This window comes from Gorilla gorilla, chromosome 18, assembly GCF_029281585.2.
Source record: "Gorilla gorilla gorilla isolate KB3781 chromosome 18, NHGRI_mGorGor1-v2.1_pri, whole genome shotgun sequence".
Lineage (NCBI taxonomy): Eukaryota > Metazoa > Chordata > Mammalia > Primates > Hominidae > Gorilla > Gorilla gorilla.
The window spans coordinates 1,962,728-1,984,951 of NC_073242.2; positions in this window are offsets into that span (position 1 = coordinate 1,962,728).

Below are 22,224 nucleotides of genomic sequence, written 5' to 3' on the forward strand. Positions count from 1 at the left end.
TGCTATCTGCATGAAAATAGAAATATCTACACAGCTATCTGCATATACATGGAAATATCTACAAAGCTATCTCTTTACAGATAGAAATAACTACACCGCTATCTTTATAAACATGGAACTATCTACACCGCCATCTGTATGAACATGGAAATGTCTACACTGCCATCTGTATGAGCATATAAATATCTGCACCGCCATCTGTATTTAGATGGAGATATCTTCACCGCTATCTGTATAAACTTGGAAATATCTACACCGCTATCTGTATAAACCTGGAAATATCTACACCGCTATCTGTATAAACATGGAAATATCTACACCACTACCTGAATAAAAAAGGAAATATCAGCAACGCTATCTGTATGAACATGGAAATATCTACACCACTATCTCTATGAATATGGAAATATCTACACCGCTATCTGTATGAACATGGAAATATCTACACCACTGTCTGTATGAACATGGAAATATCTACACCGCTATCTGTATGAACATGGATATATCTACACAGCCATCTGGATGAAAATGGAAATATCTACACCGCTATCTGCATGAACATGGAAATATCTACACCGCTATTTGTGTAAACATGCATACATCTTCACCGCAATCTGCATAAGCATGGAAATATCTACACCGCTATCTGTATGAACATGGAGATATCTACACTGCTATCTGTTTGAACATGGAAATATCTAAACCGCTATCAGCATGAAAATGGAAATATCTACACAGCAATCTGCATATACATGGAAATACCTACACAGCGATCTCTTTACACATGGAAATAACTACACCGCTATCTATATGAACATGGTAATATCTACACCGCGATCTGTATGAACATGGATATATCTGCACCGCCATCTGTATGAACATTTGAATATCTACACCACCATCTGTATTAAGAAGGAGATATCTACACTGCTATCTGTATAAACATGGAAATATCTACACCGCTATCTGTATAAACATGGAAATATCTGCACCGCTATCTGTATAAACATGGAAATATCTACACTGTTACCTGTATAAACATGGAAATATCTACACCACTACCTGTATAAACATGGAAATATCAGCACCGCTATCTGTATGAACATGGAAATATCAGCCCCTCTATCTGTATGAACATGGAAATATCTACACTGCTATCTCTATGAACATGGAAAAATCTACACCGCTATCTGTATGAACATGGAAATATCTACACCGCCATCTGTATGAACATGGAAATATCTGCACCATCATCTGTATGAACATATAAATATCTACACTGCCATCTGTATTAAGATGGAGATATCTACACCGCTATCCGAATAAACATGGAAATATTTACACTGCTATCTGTATAAACATGGAAATCTCTACACCGCTATCTGTATAAACATGGAAATATCTACACCGCTACATGTATAAACATGGAAATATCAGCACCGCTTTCTGTATGAACATGGAAATATCTACACCGCTATCTGTATGAACATGGAAATACCTACACCGCTATCTGTATGAACATGGAAATATCTACAAAGCTATCTTAATGAACATGGAAATATCTACACAGCTATCTGTTTGAACATGTAAATATCTACACCGCTATATGCATGAAAATGGAAATATCTACAAAGCTATCTGCATATACATGGAAATATCTACACAGCTATCTCTTTACACATGGAATTAACTACACCGCTATATCTATAAAGATGGAAATATCTACACCGCCATCTGTATGAACATGGAAATATCTGCAACGCCATCTGTATGAACATATAAATATCTACACCGCCATCTGTATTAAGAAGGAGATATCTACACCGCTATCTGTATAAACATGGAAATATCTACACCGCTGCCTGTATAAACATGGAAATATCAGCACCGCTATCTGTATGAACATGGAAATACCTTCACCGCCATCTGTATGAACATGGATATGTCTTCACAGCAATCTGGATGAACATGGAAATATCTACACCGCTATCTGTATGAACATGGAAATATCTTCACCGCCATCTGTATGAACATTGATATATCTACACAGCCATCTGTATGAACATGGAAATATCTACACCGCTATCTGTATGAACATGGAAATATCTACACCACTATCTGTGTAAACATGCATGCATCTTCACCGCTATCTGTATAAACATGGAAATATCTACACCGTTATCTGTATGAACATGGAAATATCTACACCGCTATCTGTTTGAACATGGAAATATCTACACAGTTATCTGTATGAACATAGAGATATCTACACCGCTATCTGTAAGAACATGGACATATCTACACCGCTATCTGTCTGAACATGGAAATATCTTCACCGCCATCTGTATGAATATGGATGTATCTACACAGCCATCTGGATGAACATGGAAATATCTACAACGCTATCTGTATGAACATGGAAATAGCTACACCGCTATCTGTATTAACATGGAAATATCTACAACACTATCTGTATGAACATGGAAATATCTACACCGCTATCTGTATGATCATGGAAATATCTTCACCGACATCTGTATGAACATTTATATATGTACAGAGCCATCTGTATGAACATGGAAATATCTACACCGCTATCTGTATGAACATGGAAATATCTACACCGCTATCTGTGTAAACATGCATGCATCTTCACCGCTATCTGTATGAACATGGAAATATCTACAACACTATCTGTATGAACATGGAAATATCTACACCGCTATCTGTATGAAGATGGGAATATCTACACCGCTATCTGTTTGAACATGGAAATATCTAGACCGCTATCTGCATGAAAATGGAAATATCTACACTGCTATCTGCATATACATGGAAATACCTACACAGCTATCTCTTTACACATGGAAATAACTACACCGCTATCAGTTTGAACATGGAAATATCTACACCGCCATCTGTATGAACATGGAAATATCTGCACCGCCATCTGTATGAACATATAAATATCTACACCACCATCTGTATTAAGATGGAGATATCTACACCGCTATCTGTATAAAAATGGAAATATCTACACCGCTATCTTTATAAACATGGAAATATCTACACCGCTACATGTATAAACATGGAAATATCAGCACCGCTATCTGTATGAACATGGAAATATCTACACCGCTATCTGTATGAACATGGAAATATCTGCACCGCTATCTGTATGAACATGGAAATATCTACAAAGCTATCTGAATGAACATGGAAATATCTACACCGCTATCTGTTTGAACATGTAAATATCTACACCGCTATATGCATGAAAATGGAAAATCTACAAAGCTATCTGCATATACATGGAAATATCTACACAGCTATCTCTTTACACATGGAAATAACTACACCGCTATATCTATGAACATGGAAATATCTACACCGCCATCTGTATGAACATGGAAATATCTGCACCGCCATCTGTATGAACATATAAATATCTACACCGCCATCTGTATTAAGAAGGAGATATCTACACCGCTATCTGTATAAACATGGAAATATCTACACCGCTGCCTGTATAAACATGGAAATATCAGCACCGCTATCTGTATGAACATGGAAATATCTACACCGCTACCTGTATGAACATGGAAATATCTACACCGCTATCTGTATGAACATGGAAATATCTACACCGCTATCTGTGTAAACATGCATACATCTTCACCGCTATCTGTATAAACATGGAAATATCAGCACCGCAATCTGTATGAACATGGAAATATCTACACCGCTATCTGTTTGAACATGGAAATATCTACACCGCTATCTGCATGAAAATGGAAATATCTACACTGCTACCTGCATATGCATGGAAATATCTACACAGCTATCTCTTTACACATGGAAATAACTACACCGCTATCTGTATGAACATGGAAATATCTACACCGCTATTTGTGTAAACATGCATACATCTTCACCGCAATCTGCATAAGCATGGAAATATCTACACCTCTATCTGTATGAACATGGAGATATCTACACCGCTATCTGTTTGAACATGGAAATATCTAAACCGCTATCAGCATGAAAATGGAAATATCTACACAGCTATCTGCATATACATGGAAATACCTACACAGCGATCTCTTTACACATGGGAAAATCTACCCCGCTATCTGTATGAACATGGTAATATGTACACCGCCATCTATATGAACATGGAAATATCTGCACCGCCATCTGTATGAACATATAAATATCTACACCGCCATCTGTATTAAGAAGGAGTTATCTACACCGTTATCTGTATAAACATGGAAATATCAACACCGCTATCTGTATAAACATGGAAATATCCGCACCGCTATCTGTACAAACATGGAAATATCTACACTGCTACCTATATAAACATGGAAATATCTACACCACTACCTGTATAAACATGGAAATATCAGCACCGCTATCTGTATGAACATGGAAATATCAGCCCCTCTATCTGTATGAACATGGAAATATCTACACCGCTATCTCTATGAACATGGAAAAATCTACACCGCTATCTGTAGGAACATGGAAATATCTGCACCGCCATCTGTATGAACATATAAATATCTACACCGCCATCTGTATTAAGATGGAGATATCTACACCGCTATCAGAATAAACATGGAAATATCTACACCGCTATCTGTATAAACATGGAAATATCTACACCGCTATCTGTATAAACATGGAAATATCTACACCTCTACATGTATAAACGTGGAAATATCAGCACCGCTATCTGTATGAACATGGAAATATCTACACCGCCATCTGTATGAAAATGGAAATATCTACACCGCTATCTGCATGAACCTGGAAATACCTACACCGCTATCTGTTTGAACATGTAAATATCTACACCGCTATATGCATGAAAATGGAAATATCTACAAAGCTATCTGCATATACTTGGAAATATCCACACAGCTATCTCTTTACACATGGAAATAACTACACCGCTATATCTATAAACATGGAAATATCTACACCGCCATCTGTATGAACATGGAAATATCTGCACCGCCATCTGTATGAACATATAAATATCTACACCGCCATCTGTATTAAGAAGGAGATATCTACACCGCTATCTGTATAAAAATGGAAATATCTACACCGCTGCCTGTATAAACATGGAAATATCAGCACCGCTATCTGTATGAACATGGAAATATCTACACCGCTACCTGTATGAACATGGAAATATCTACACCGCTATATGTATGAACATGGAAATATCTACACTGCTATCTGTATGAATATGGAAATATCTACACCGCTATCTGTATGAACATGGAAATATCTACACCGCTATCTGTATGAACATGGATATATCTACATAGCCATCTGGATGAACATGGAAATATCTACACCGCTATCTGTATGAACATGGAAATATCTACACCGCTATCTGTATCAACATGGATATATCTACACAGCCATCTGGATGAACATGGAAATATCTACACCGCTATCTGTGTAAACATGCATACATCTTCACCGCTATCTGTATAAACATGGAAATATCAGCACCGCAATCCGTATGAACATGGTAATATCTACATCGCTATCTGTTTGAACATGGAAATATCTAAACCGCTATCTGCATGAAAATGGAAATATCTACACTGCTACCTGCATATACATGGAAATACCTACACAGCTATCTCTTTACACATGGAAATAACTACACCGCTATCTGCATGAACATGGAAATATATACACCGCCAACTGTATGAACATATAAATATCTACACCGCCATCTGTATTAACATGCAGATATCTACACCGCTATCTGTATAAACATGGAAATATCTACACCGCTATCTGTATAAACATGGAAATAACTACACCGCTACCTGTATAAACATGGAAACATCAGCACCGCTATCTGTATGAACATGGAAATATCTACACCGCTATCTGTACGAACATGGAAATATCTACACCGCTATCTGTTTGAACATGGAAATATCTACACCGCTGTCTGCATGAAAATGGAAATATCTACACAGCTATCTGCATATACATGGAAATATCTACAAAGCTATCTCTTTACACATGGAAATAATTACACCGCTATCTCTATAAACATGGAAATATCTACACCGCCATCTGTATGAACATGGAAATATCTGCACTGCCATCTGTATGAACATATAAACATCTACACCGTCATCTGTATTAAGAAGGAGATATCTACACCGCTATCTGTATAAACATGGAAATATCTACACCGCTATCTGCATAAACATGGAAATATCTACACCGCTATCTGTATGAACATGGAAATATCTACACCGCTACCTGTATAAACGTGGAAATATCAGCACTGCTATCTGTATGAACATGGAAATATCAGCCCCTCTATGTGTATGAACATGGAAATATCTACACCACTATCTGTATGAACATGGAAATATCTACACCGCTAGATGTATGAACATGGAATTATCTTGACCGCCATCTGTATGAACATGGATATGTCTACACAGCCATCTGGATGAACATGGAAATATCTACACCGCAATCTGTATGAACATGGAAATAGCTACACCGCTATCTGTAAGAACATGGAAATATCTGCACCGCCATCTGTATGAACATATAAATATCTACACCGACATCTGTATTAAGATTTAGATATCTACACCGCTATCTGTATAAACATAGAAATATCTACACCGCTATCTGTATAAACATGGAAATATCTACACCACTATCTGTATAAACTTGGAAATATCTACACCGCTACCTGTATGAACATGGAAATATCAGCACCGCTATCTGTATGAACATGGAAATATCTACACCGCTATCTGTATGAACATGGAAATATCTTCACCGCCATCTTTATGAACATGGATATGTCTACACAACCATCTGGATGAACATGGAAATATCTACACCGCGATCTGTATGAACATGGAAATATCTACACCGCTATCTGTGTAAACATGCATACATTTTCACCGCTATCTGTATAAACATGGAAATATCTACACCGCTATCTGTATGAACATGGAAATATCTACACCGCTATCTGTTTGAACATGGAAATATCTAAACCGCTATCTGCATGAAAATAGAAATATCTGGACAGCTATCTGCATATACACGGAAATATCTACAAAGCTATCTCTATACACATGGAAATAACTACACCGCTATCTCTACAAACATGGAAATATCTACAGCGCCATCTGTATGAACATGGAAATATCTGCATCGCCATCTGTATGAACATATAAATATCTACACCGCCATCTGGATAAAGATGGAGATATCTTCACCGCTCTCTGTATAAACTTGGAAATATCTACACCGCTATCTGTATAAACATGGAAATACCTACACCGCTACCTGTATAAACAGGGAAATATCTACACCGCTACCTGTATAAACATGGAAATATCAGCACCGCTATCTGTATGAACATGGAAATATCTACACCGCTATCTCTATGAACATGGAAATATCTACACCGCTATCTGTTTGAACATGGAAATATCTAAACCGCTATCTGCATGAAAATGGAAATATCTACACAGCTATCTGCATTTACCTGGAAATATCTACACACCTATCTCTTTACACATGGAAATAACTACACCGCTATCTGTATGAACATGGAAATATCTTCAACGCCATCTGTATGAACATGGATATATCTACACAGCCATCTGGATGAACATGGAAATATCCACACCGGTATCTGTATGAACACGGAAATATCTACACCGCTATCTGTGTAAACATGCATACATCTTCACCGCTATCTGTATAAACATGGAAATATCTAAACTGCTATCTGCATGAACATGGAAATATCTACACCGCTATCTGTTTGAAAATGGAATTATCTACTCCGCTATCTGTATAAACATGGAAATATCTACACCGCTATCTGTATAAACATGGAAATATCTACCGCGCTACCTGTATAAACATTGAAATATCAGCACCGCTATCTGTATGAACATGGAAATATCAGCCCCTCTATCTGTATGAACATGGAAATATCTACACCGCTATCTGTATGAACTTGGAAATATCTGCACTGCCATCTGTATGAACATATAAATATCTACACGGCCGTCTGTATTAAGATGGAGATATCTACACCGCTATCTGTATAAACATGGAAATATCTACACCGCGATCTGTATATACATGGAAATATCTACACCGCTATCTGTATAAACATGGAAATATCTACCCCGCTACCTGTATAAGCATGGAAATATCAGCACCGCTATCTGTATGAACATGGAAATATCAGCCCCTCTATCTGTATGAACATGGAAATATCTACACCGCTATCTGTATGAACATGGAAATATCTACACCGCTGTCCGTATGAACATGGAAATATCTGCAATGCCATCTGTATCAACATGGATATATCCACACAGCCATCTGGATGAACATGGAAACAGCTACACCGCTATCTGTATGAACATGGAAATAGCTTCACCGCTATCTGCAAGAACATGGAAATATCTACACCACTATCTGTATGAACATGGAAATATCTACACGGCTATCTGTATGAACATGGAATTATCTTCACCGCCATCTGTACGAACATCGATATATCTACACAGCCATCTGGATGAACATGGAAATATCTACACCGCTATCTGTATGAACATGGAAATAGCTACACAGCTATCTGTATGAACATGGAAATATCTACACCGCTATCTGTATGAACATGGAAATATCTACACCGCTACCTGTATAAACGTGGAAATATCAGCACCGCTATCTGTATGAACATGGAAATATCAGCCCCTCTATGTGTATGAACATGGAAATATCTACACCACTATCTGTATGAACATGGAAATATCTACACCGCTAGATGTATGAACATGGAATTATCTTCACCGCCATCTGTATGAACATGGATATGTCTACACAGCCATCTGGATGAACATGGAAATATCTACACCGCTATCTGTATGAACATGGAAATAGCTACACCGCTATCTGTATGAACATGGAAATATCTGCACCGCCATCTGTATTAAGATGGAGATATCTACACCGCCATCTGTATTAAGGTGGAGATATCTACACCGCTATCTGTATAAACTTGGAAATATCTACACCGCTATCTGTATAAACATGGAAATATCTACACCGCTATCTCTATAAACATGGAAATATCTACACCGCTACCTGTATGAGCATGGAAATATCAGCACAGCTATCTGTATGAACATGGAAATATCTACACCGCTATCTGTATGAACATGGAAATATCTACACCGCTATCTGTATGAACATGGAAATATCTACACCGCTATATATATGAACATGGAAATATCTACACCGCTATCTGTTTTAACATGGAAATATCTACACCGCTGTCTGCATGAAAATGGAAATATCTACACAGTTATCTGCATATACATGGAAATATCTACACAGCTATCTCTTTACACATGGAAATAACTACACCGCTATCTCTATAAACATGGAAATATCTACACCGCCATCTGTATGAACATGGAAATATCTGCACCGCCATCTGTATGAACATATAAATATCTGCACCGCCACCTGTATTAAGAAGGAGATATCTACACCGCTATCTGTATGAACCTGGAAATATCTAAACGGCTATCTGTATAAACATGGAATTATCTACACCGCTATCTGTATAAACATGGAAATATGTACACCGCTACCTGTATAAACATGGAAATATCAGCACAGCTATCTGTATGAACATGGAAATATCTACACCGCTATCTCTATGAACATGGAAATATCTACACCGCTATCTGTTTGAACATGGAAATATCTAAACCGCTATCAGCATGAAAATGGAAATATCTACAAAGCAATCTGCATTTACATGGAAATATCTACAAAGCTATCTCTTTACACATGGAAATAACTACAGCGCTATCTCTATAAACATGGAAACATCTACACCGCCATCTGTATGAACATATAAATATCTACACCGCCATCTGTATTAAGATGGAGATATCTACACCGCTATCTGTATAAACCTGGAAATATCTACACCGCTATCTGTATAAACATGGAAAGACCTACACCGCTATCTGTATAAACATGGAAATATCAGCACCGCTATCTGTATGAACATGGAAATATCTACACCGCTATCTGTATGAACATGGAAATATCTACACCGCTATCTGTATGAACGTGGAAATATCTACAAAGCTATCTGAATGAACATGGAAATATCTACACCGCTATCTGTTTGAACATGTAAATATCTACACCGCTATATGCATGAAAATGGAAATATCTACAAAGCTATCTGCATATACATGGAAATATCTACACAGCTATCTCTTTACACATGGAAATAACTACACCGCTATATCTATAAACATGGAAATATCTACACCGACATCTGTATGAATATGGAAATATCTGCACCGCCTTCTATATGAACATATAAATATCTACACCGCCATCTGTATTAAGATGGAGATATCTACACCGCTATCTGTATAAACCTGGAAATATCGACACCGCTATCTGTATAAACATGGAAATATCTACACCGCTATTTGTGTAGACATGCATACGTCTTCACCGCAATCTGCATAAGCAAGGAAGTATCTACACCGCTATCTGTATGAACATGGAAATATCTACACCGCTATCTGTTTGAACATGGAAATATCTAAACCGCTATCAGCATGAAAATGGAAATATCTACAAAGCAATCTGCATTTACATGGAAATATCTACAAAGCTATCTCTTTACACATGGAAATAACTACACCGCTATCTCTATAAACATGGAAACATCTACACCGCCATCTGTATGAACATATAAATACCTACACCGCCATCTGTATTAAGATGGAGATATCTACACCGCTATCTGTATAAACCTGGAAATATCTACACCGCTATCTGTATAAACATGGAAAGACCTACACCGCTATCTGTATAAACATGGAAATATCAGCACCGCTATCTGTATGAACATGGAAATATCTACACCGCTATCTGTATGAACATGGAAATATCTACACCGCTATCTGTATGAACGTGGAAATATCTACAAAGCTATCTGAATGAACATGGAAATATCTACACCGCTATCTGTTTGAACATGTAAATATCTACACCGCTATATGCATGAAAATGGAAATATCTACAAAGCTATCTGCATATACATGGAAATATCTACACAGCTATCTCTTTACACATGGAAATAACTACACCGCTATATCTATAAACATGGAAATATCTACACCGACATCTGTATGAATATGGAAATATCTGCACCGCCTTCTATATGAACATATAAATATCTACACCGCCATCTGTATTAAGATGGAGATATCTACACCGCTATCTGTATAAACCTGGAAATATCGACACCGCTATCTGTATAAACATGGAGATATCTACACTGCTATCTGTATAAACATGGAAATATCTACACCACTATCTGTATGAACATGGAAATATCTACACCGCTAGATGTATGAACATGGAATTATCTTCACCGCAATCTGTATGGACATGGATATGTCTACACTGCCATCTGGATGAACATGGAAATATCTACACCGCTATCTGTATAAACATGGAAAGATCTACACCGCTATCTGTATAAACTTGGAAATATCAGCACCGCTATCTGTATGAACATGGAAATATCTACACCGCTATCTGTATGAACATGGAAATATCTACTCCGCTATCTGTATGAACATGGAAATATCTACAAAGCTATCTGAATGAACATGGAAATATCTACACCGCTATCTGTTTGAACATGTAAATATCTACAGCGCTATATGCATGAAAATGGAAATATCTACAAAGCTATCTGCATATACATGGAAATATCTACACAGCTATCTCTTTACACATGGAAATAACTACACCGCTATATCTATAAACATGGAAATATCTACACCGCCATCTGTATGAACATGGAAATATCTGCACCGCCATCTGTATGAACATATAAATATCTACACCGCCATTTGTATTAAGAAGGAGATATCTACACCGCTATCTGTATAAACATGGAAATATCTACACCGCTGCCTGTATAAACATGGAAATATCAGCACCGCTATCTGTATGAACATGGAAATATCTACACAGCTACCTGTATGAACATGGAAATATCTACACCGCTATCTGTATGAACATGGAAATATCTATACTGCTATCTGTATGAATATGGAAATATCTACACCGCTATCTGTATGAACATGGATATATCTACACCGCGATCTGTATGAACATGGATATATCTACACAGCCATCTGGATGAACATGGAAATATCTACACCGCTATCTGTATGAACATGGAAATAGCTACACCGCTATCTGTATGAACATGGAAATATCTGCACCGCCATCTGTATTAAGATGGAGATATCTACACCGCCATCTGTATTAAGGTGGAGATATCTACACCGCTATCTGTATAAACATGGAAATATCTACACCGCTATCTGTATAAACATGGAAATATCTACACCGCTATCTCTATAAACATGGAAATATCTACACCGCTACCTGTATGAGCATGGAAATATCAGCACCGCTATCTGTATGAACATGGAAATATCTACACCGCTATCTGTATGAACATGGTAATATCTACACCGCTATCTGTATGAACATGGAAATATCTACACCGCTATATGTATGAACATGGAAATATCTTCACCGCTATCTGTTTTAACATGGAAATATCTACACCGCTGTCTGCATGAAAATGGAAATATCTACACAGTTATCTGCATATACATGGAAATATCTACACAGCTATCTCTTTACACATGGAAATAACTACACCGCTATCTCTATAAACATGGAAATATCTACACCGCCATCTGTATGAACATGGAAATATCTGCAACGCCATCTGTATGAACATATAAATATCTGCACCGCCACCTGTATTAAGAAGGAGATATCTACACCGCTATCTGTATAAACCTGGAAATATCTACACGGCTATTTGTATAAACATGGAAATATCTACACCGCTATCTGTATAAACATGGAAATATGTACACCGCTACCTGTATAAACATGGAAATATCAGCACAGCTATCTGTATGAACATGGAAATATCTACACCGCTATCTCTATGAACATGGAAATATCTACACCGCTATCTGTATGAACATGGAAATAGCTACACCGCTATCTGTATGAACATGGAAATATCTACACCACTATCTGTATGAACATGGAAATATCTACACTGCTATGTGTATGAACATGGATATATCTACACAGCCATCTGAATGAACATGGAAATATCTACACCGCTATCTGCATGAACATGGAAATATCTACACCGCTATTTGTGTAGACATGCATACGTCTTCACCGCAATCTGCATAAGCAAGGAAGTATCTACACCGCTATCTGTATGAACATGGAAATATCTACACCGATATCTGTTTGAACATGGAAATATCTAAACCGCTATCAGCATGAAAATGGAAATATCTACAAAGCAATCTGCATTTACATGGAAATATCTACAAAGCTATCTCTTTACACATGGAAATAACTACACCGCTATCTCTATAAACATGGAAACATCTACACCGCCATCTGTATGAACATGGAAATATCTGCACCGCCATCTGTATCAACATATAAATATCTACACCGCCATCTGTATTAAGATGGAGATATCTACACCGCTATCTGTATAAACCTGGAAATATCTACACCGCTATCATTATAAACATGGAAAGACCTACACCGCTATCTGTATAAACATGGAAATATCAGCACCGCTATCTGTATGAACATGGAAATATCTACACCGCTATCTGAATGAACATGGAAATATCTACACCGCTATCTGTATGAACATGGAAATATCTACAAAGCTATCTGAATGAACATGGAAATATCTACACCGCTATCTGTTTGAACATGTAAATATCTACACCGCTATATGCATGAAAATGGAAATATCTACAAAGCTATCTGCATATACATGGAAATATCTACACAGCTATCTCTTTACACATGGAAATAACTACACCGCTATATCTATAAACATGGAAATATCTACACCGCCATCTGTATGAATATGGAAATATCTGCACCGCCTTCTATATGAACATATAAATATCTACACCGCCATCTGTATTAAGATGGAGATATCTACACCGCTATCTGTATAAACCTGGAAATATCGACACCGCTATCTGTATAAACATGGAAATATCTACACCGCTATCTGTATAAACATGGAAATATGTACACCGCTACCTGTATAAACATGGAAATATCAGCACAGCTATCTGTATGAACATGGAAATATCTACACCGCTATCTGTACGAACATGGAAATATCTACACCGCTATCTGTATGAACATGGAAATAGCTACACCGCTATCTGTATGAACATGGAAATATCTACACCACTATCTGTATGAACATGGAAATATCTACACCGCTATCTGTATGAACATGGATATATCTACACAGCCGTCTGGATGAACATGGAAATATCTACACCACTATCTGTATGAACATGGAAATATCTACACCACTATCTGTGTAAACATGCATACATCTTCACCGCTATCTGTATAAACATGGAAATATCTACACCGCTATCTGTATGAACATGGAAATATCTACACGGCTATCTGTTTGAACATGGAAATATCTAAACCGCTATCTGCATGAAAATGGAAATATCTACACAGCTAACTGCATATACATGGAAATATCTACACAGCTATCTCTTTACACATGGAAATAACTACACCGCTATCTGTAAGAACATGGAAATATCTTTACGGCCATCTGTATGAACATATAAATATCTACACCGCCTTCTGTATTAAGATGGAGATATCTACACTGCTATCTGTATAAACATGGAAATATCTACACCGCTATCTGTATAAACATGGAAATATCTACACCGCTATCTGTATAAACATGGAAATATCTACACAGCTACCTGTATAAACATTTAAATATCAGCACCGCTATCTGTATGAACATGGAAATATCAGCCACTCTATGTGTATGAACATGGAAATATCTACACCACTATCTGTATGAACATGGAAATATCTACACCGCTAGATGTATGAACATGGAATTATCTTCACCGCAATCTGTATGGACATGGATATGTCTACACAGCCATCTGGATGAACATGGAAATATCTACACCGCTATCTGTGAACATGGAAATATCTACACCGTTATCTGTATGAACATGGAAATACCTTCACCGCCATATGTATGAACACGGATATGACTACACAGCCATCTGGATGAACATGGAAATATCTACACAGCGATCTGTATGAACATGGAAATATCTACACCGCTATCTGTGTAAACATGCATACGTTTCACCGCTATCTGTATAAACATGGAAATATCTACACCGCTATCTGTATGAACATGGAAATATCTACACCGCTATCTGTTTGAACATGGAAATATCTAAACCGCTATCTGCATGAAAATAGAAATATCTACACAGCTATCTGCATATACATGGAAATATCTACAAAGCTATCTCTTTACAGAGAGAAATAACTACACCGCTATCTTTATAAACATGGAAATATCTACACCGCCATCTGTATGAACATGGAAATGTCTGCACTGCCATCTGTATGAGCATATAAATATCTGCACCGCCATCTGTATTTAGATGGAGATATCTTCACCGCTATCTGTATAAACTTGTAAACATCTACACCGCTATCTGTATAAACCTGGAAATATCTACACCGCTATCTGTATAAACATGGAAATATCTACACCACTACCTGAATAAACATGGAAATATCAGCACCGCTATCTGTATGAACATGGAAATATCTACACCACTATCTCTATGAACATGGAAATATCTACACCGCTATCTGTATGAACATGGAAATATCTACACCACTATCTGTATGAACATGGAAATATCTAAACCGCTATCTGTATGAACATGGATATATCTACACAGCCATCTGGATGAACATGGAAATATCTACACCGCTATCTGCATGAACATGGAAATATCTACACCGCTATTTGTGTAAACATGCATACATCTTCACCGCAATCTGCATAAGCATGGAAATATCTACACCGCTATCTGTATGAACATGGAGATATCTACACCGCTATCTGTTTGAACATGGAAATATCTAAACCGCTATCAGCGTGAAAATGGAAATATCTACACAGCTATCTGCATATACATGGAAATACCTACACAGCGATCTCTTTAAACATGGAAATAACTACACCGCTATCTGTATGAACATGGTAATATTTACACCGCCATCTGTATGAACATGGAAATATCTGCACCGCCATCTGTATGAACATTTGAATATCTACACCGCCATCTGTATTAAGAAGGAGATATCTACACCGCTATCTGTATAAACATGGAAATATCTACACCGCTATCTGTATAAACATGGAAATATCTGCACTGCTATCTGTATAAACGTGGAAATATCTACACTGCTACCTGTATAAACATGGAAATATCTACACCACTACCTGTATAAACATGGAAATATCAGCACCGCTATCTGTATGAACATGGAAATATCAGCCCCTCTATCTGTATGAACATGGAAATATCTACACCGCTATCTCTATGAACATGGAAAAATCTACACCGCTATCTGTATGAACATGGAAATATCTACACCGCCATCTGTATGAACATGGAAATATCTGCACCGCCATCTGTATGAACATATAAATATCTACACCGCCATCTGTATTAAGATGGAGATATCTACACCGCTATCAGAATAAACATGGAAATATCTACAACGCTATCTGTATCAACATGGAAATCTCTACACCGCTATCTGTATAAACTTGGAAATATCTACACCGCTACATGTATAAACATGGAAATATCAGCACCGCTATCTGTATGAACATGGAAATATCTACACCGCTATCTGGATGAACATGGAAATATCTACACCGCTATCTGTATGAACATGGAAATATCTACACCGCTATCTGTATGAACATGGAAATATCTACACCGTTATCTGTTTGAACATGGAAATACCTTCACCGCCATCTGTATGAACATGGATATGTCTACACAGCCATCTGGATGAACATGGAAGTATCTACACCGCTATCTGTATGAACATGGAAATATCTACACCGCTATCTGTTTGAACATGGAAATATCTAAACTGCTATCTGCATGAAAATAGAAATATCTACACAGCTATCTGCATATACATGGAAATATCTACAAAGCTATCTCTTTACAGATAGAAATAACTACACCGCTATCTTTATAAACATGGAAATAACTACACCGCCATCTGTATGAACATGGAAATGTCTACACTGCCATCTGTATGAGCATATAAATATCTGCACCGCCATCTGTATTTAGATGGAGATATCTTCACCGCTATCTGTATAAACTTGGAAATATCTACACCGCTATCTGTATAAACCTGGAAATATCTACACCGCTATCTGTATAAACATTTAAATATCTACACCACTACCTGAATAAAAAAGGAAATATCAGCAACGCTATCTGTATGAACATGGAAATATCTACACCAATATCTCTATGAATATGGAAATATCTACACCGCTATCTGTATGAACATGGAAATATCTACACCACTATCTGTATGAACATGGAAATATCTACACCGCTATCTGTATGAACATGGATATATCTACACAGCCATCTGGATGAACATGGAAATATCTACACCGCTATCTGCATGAACATGGAAATATCTACACCGCTATTTGTGTAAACATGCATACATCTTCACCGCAATCTGCATAAGCATGGAAATATCTACACCGCTATCTGTATGAACATGGAGATATCTACACTGCTATCTGTTTGAACATGGAAATATCTAAACCGCTATCAGCATGAAAATGGAAATATCTACACAGCAATCTGCATCTACATGGAAATACCTACACAGCGATCTCTTTACACATGGAAATAACTACACCGCTATCTATATGAACATGGTAATATCTACACCGCCATCTGTATGAACATGGATATATCTGCACCGCCATCTGTATGAACATTTGAATATCTACACCACCATCTGTATTAAGAAGGAGATATCTACACTGCTATCTGTATAAACATGGAAATATCTACACCGCTATCTGTATAAACATGGAAATATCTGCACCGCTATCTGTATAAACATGGAAATATCTACACTGTTACCTGTATAAACATGGAAATATCTACACCACTACCTGTATAAACATGGAAATATCAGCACCGCTATCTGTATGAACATGGAAATATCAGCCCCTATATCTGTATGAACATGGAAATATCTACACTGCTATCTCTATGAACATGGAAAAATCTACACCGCTATCTGTATGAACATGGAAATATCTACACCGCCATCTGTATGAACATGGAAATATCTGCACCGCCATCTGTATGAACATATAAATATCTACACTGCCATCTGTATTAAGATGGAGATATCTACACCGCTATCAGAATAAACATGGAAATATCTACACTGCTATCTGTATAAACATGGAAATCTCTACACCGCTATCTGTATAAACATGGAAATATCTACACCGCTACATGTATAAACATGGAAATATCAGCACCGCTATCTGTATGAACATGGAAATATCTACACCGCTATCTGTATGAACATGGAAATACCTACACCGCTATCTGTATGAACATGGAAATATCTACAAAGCAATCTTAATAAACATGGAAATATCTACACAGCTATCTGTTTGAACATGTAAATATCTACACCGCTATATGCATGAAAATGGAAATATCTACAAAGCTATCTGCATATACATGGAAATATCTACACAGCTATCTCTTTACACATGGAATTAACTACACCGCTATATCTATAAAGATGGAAATATCTACACCGCCATCTGTATGAACATGGAAATATCTGCAACGCCATCTGTATGAACATATAAATATCTACACCGCCATCTGTATTAAGAAGGAGATATCTACACCGCTATCTGTATAAACATGGAAATATCTACACCGCTGCCTGTATAAACATGGAAATATCAGCACCGCTATCTGTATGAACATGGAAATACCTTCACTGCCATCTGTATGAACATGGATATGTCTTCACAGCCATCTGGATGAACATGGAAATATCTACACCGCTATCTGTATGAACATGGAAATATCTTCACCGATATCTGTATGAACATTGACATATCTACACAGCCATCTGTATGAACATGGAAATATCTACACCGCTATCTGTATGAACATGGAAATATCTACACCACTATCTGTGTAAACATGCATACATCTTCACCGCTATCTGTATAAACATGGAAATATCTACACCGTTATCTGTATGAACATGGAAATATCTACACCGCTATCTGTTTGAACATGGAAATATCTACACAGTTATCTGTATGAACATGGAGATATCTACACCGCTATCTGTAAGAACATGGACATATCTACACCGCTATCTGTCTGAACATGGAAATATCTTCACCGCCATCTGTATGAATATGGATGTATCTACACAGCCATCTGGATGAACATGGAAATATCTACAACGCTATCTGTATGAACATGGAAATAGCTACACGGCTATCTGTATGAACATGGAAATATCTACAACACTATCTGTATGAACATGGAAATATCTACACCGCTATCTGTATGATCATGGAAATATCTTCACCGACATCTGTATGAACATTTATATATGTACAGAGCCATCTATATGAACATGGAAATATCTACACCGCTATCGGTATGAACATGGAAATATCTACACCGCTATCTGTGTAAACATGCATGCATCTTCACCGCTATCTGTATGAACATGGAAATATCTACACCACTATCTGTATGAACATGGAAATATCTACACCGCTATCTGTATGAACATGGGAATATCTACACCGCTATCTGTTTGAACATGGAAATATCTAGACCGCTATCTGCATGAAAATGGAAATATCTACACTGCTATCTGCATATACATGGAAATATCTACACAGCTATCTCTTTACACATGGAAATAACTACACCGCTATCAGTTTGAACATGGAAATATCTACACCGCCATCTGTATGAACATGGAAATATCTGCACCGCCATCTGTATGTACATATAAATATCTACACCACCATCTGTATTAAGATGGAGATATCTACACCGCTATCTGTATAAAAATGGAAATATCTACACTGCTATCTGTATATACATGGAAATATCTACACCGCTATCTGTATGAACATGGAAATATCTATACCGCTATCTGTATGAACATGGAAATATCTACACCGCTATCTGTATGAACATGGAAATATCCACACAGCCATCAGGATGAACATGGAAATATCTACACCGCTATATGTATGAACATGGAAATACATACACCGCTATCTGTATGAACATGGAAATATGTACACCGCTATCTGTATGAACATGGAAATATCTACACCGCTATCTGTATGAACATGGAAATATCTTCACCGCCATCTGTATGAACATGGATATATCTACACAGCCATGTGGATGAACATGTTAATATCTACACCGCTATCTTTATGTAAATGGAAATATCTACACCGCTAACTGTTTGAACAGGGAAATACATACACCGCTATCTGCATGAAAACGGAAATATCTACACAGCTATCTGCTTATACATGGAAATATCTACACAGCTATCTCTTAACACATGGAAATAACTACACCGCTATCTGTACGAACATGGAAATATCTACACCGCCATCTGTATGAACATGGAAATATCTGCACCGCCATCTGTGTGAACATTTAAATATCTACACCACCATCTGTATTAAGATGGAGATATCTACACCACTATCTGCATGAACATGGAAATATCTACACCGCTATCTGTATAAACTTGGATATAACTACACCGCTATGTGTATAAACATGGAAATATCTACACTGCTATCTGTATAAACATGGAAATATCTACACCGCTACCTGTATAAACATGGAAATATCAGCACCGCTATCAGTATGAACAGGGAAGTTACTACACCGCCATCTGTATGAACATGGAAATATCTTCACCGCCATCTGTATGAACATGAAAATATCTGCACCGCCATCTGTATGAACATATAAATATCTACACCGCCATCTGTATTAAGATTGAGATATCTAAACCGCTATCTGTATAAACATGGAAATATCTACACCGCTATGTGTATAAACATGGAAATATCTACACCGCTATCTGTATAAACATGGAAATATCTACACTGCTACCTGTATAAACATGGAAATATCAGCACCGCTATCTGTATGAACATGGAAATATCTACACCGCCATCTGTATGAACATGGAAAAATCTTCACCGCCATCTGTATGAACATGGATAAATCTACACAGCCATCTGTATGAACATGGAAATATCTTCACCGCCATCTGTATGAACATGGATATGTCTACACAGCCGTCTGGATGAACATATAAATATCTACACCGCCATCTGCATTAAGAATGAGATATCTACACCGCTATCAGTATAAACATGGAAATATCTACACCGCTATCTGTATGAACATGGAAATATTTGCACCGCCATCTGTATGAACATATAAATATCTACACCGCCATCTGTATTAAGAATGAGATATCTACACCGCTATCTGTATAAACATGGAAATATCTACACCGCTATCTGTATGAACATGGAAATATCTACACCGCTACCAGTATAAACACGGAAATATGTACACGGCTACCTGTATAAACATGGAAGTATCAGCACCGCTATCGGTATGAACATGGCAATATCTACACGGCTATCTGTATGAACATGGAAATATCTACACCGCTATCTGTATGAACATGGAAATATCTACACCACTATCTGTATGAACATGGAAATAGCTACACAGCCATCTGGATGAACATGGAAATATCTACACCGCTATCTGTATGAACATGGATATATCTACACAGACATCTGGATGAACATGTAAATATCTACACCGCTATCTGTATGAACATGGATATATCTACACAGACATCTGGATGAACATGGAAATATCAACATCGCTATCTGTATGAACATGGAAATACATACACCGCTATCTGTATGAACATGGAAATATCTACACCGCTATCTGTATGAACATGGAAATATCTACACCGCTATCTGTATGAACATGG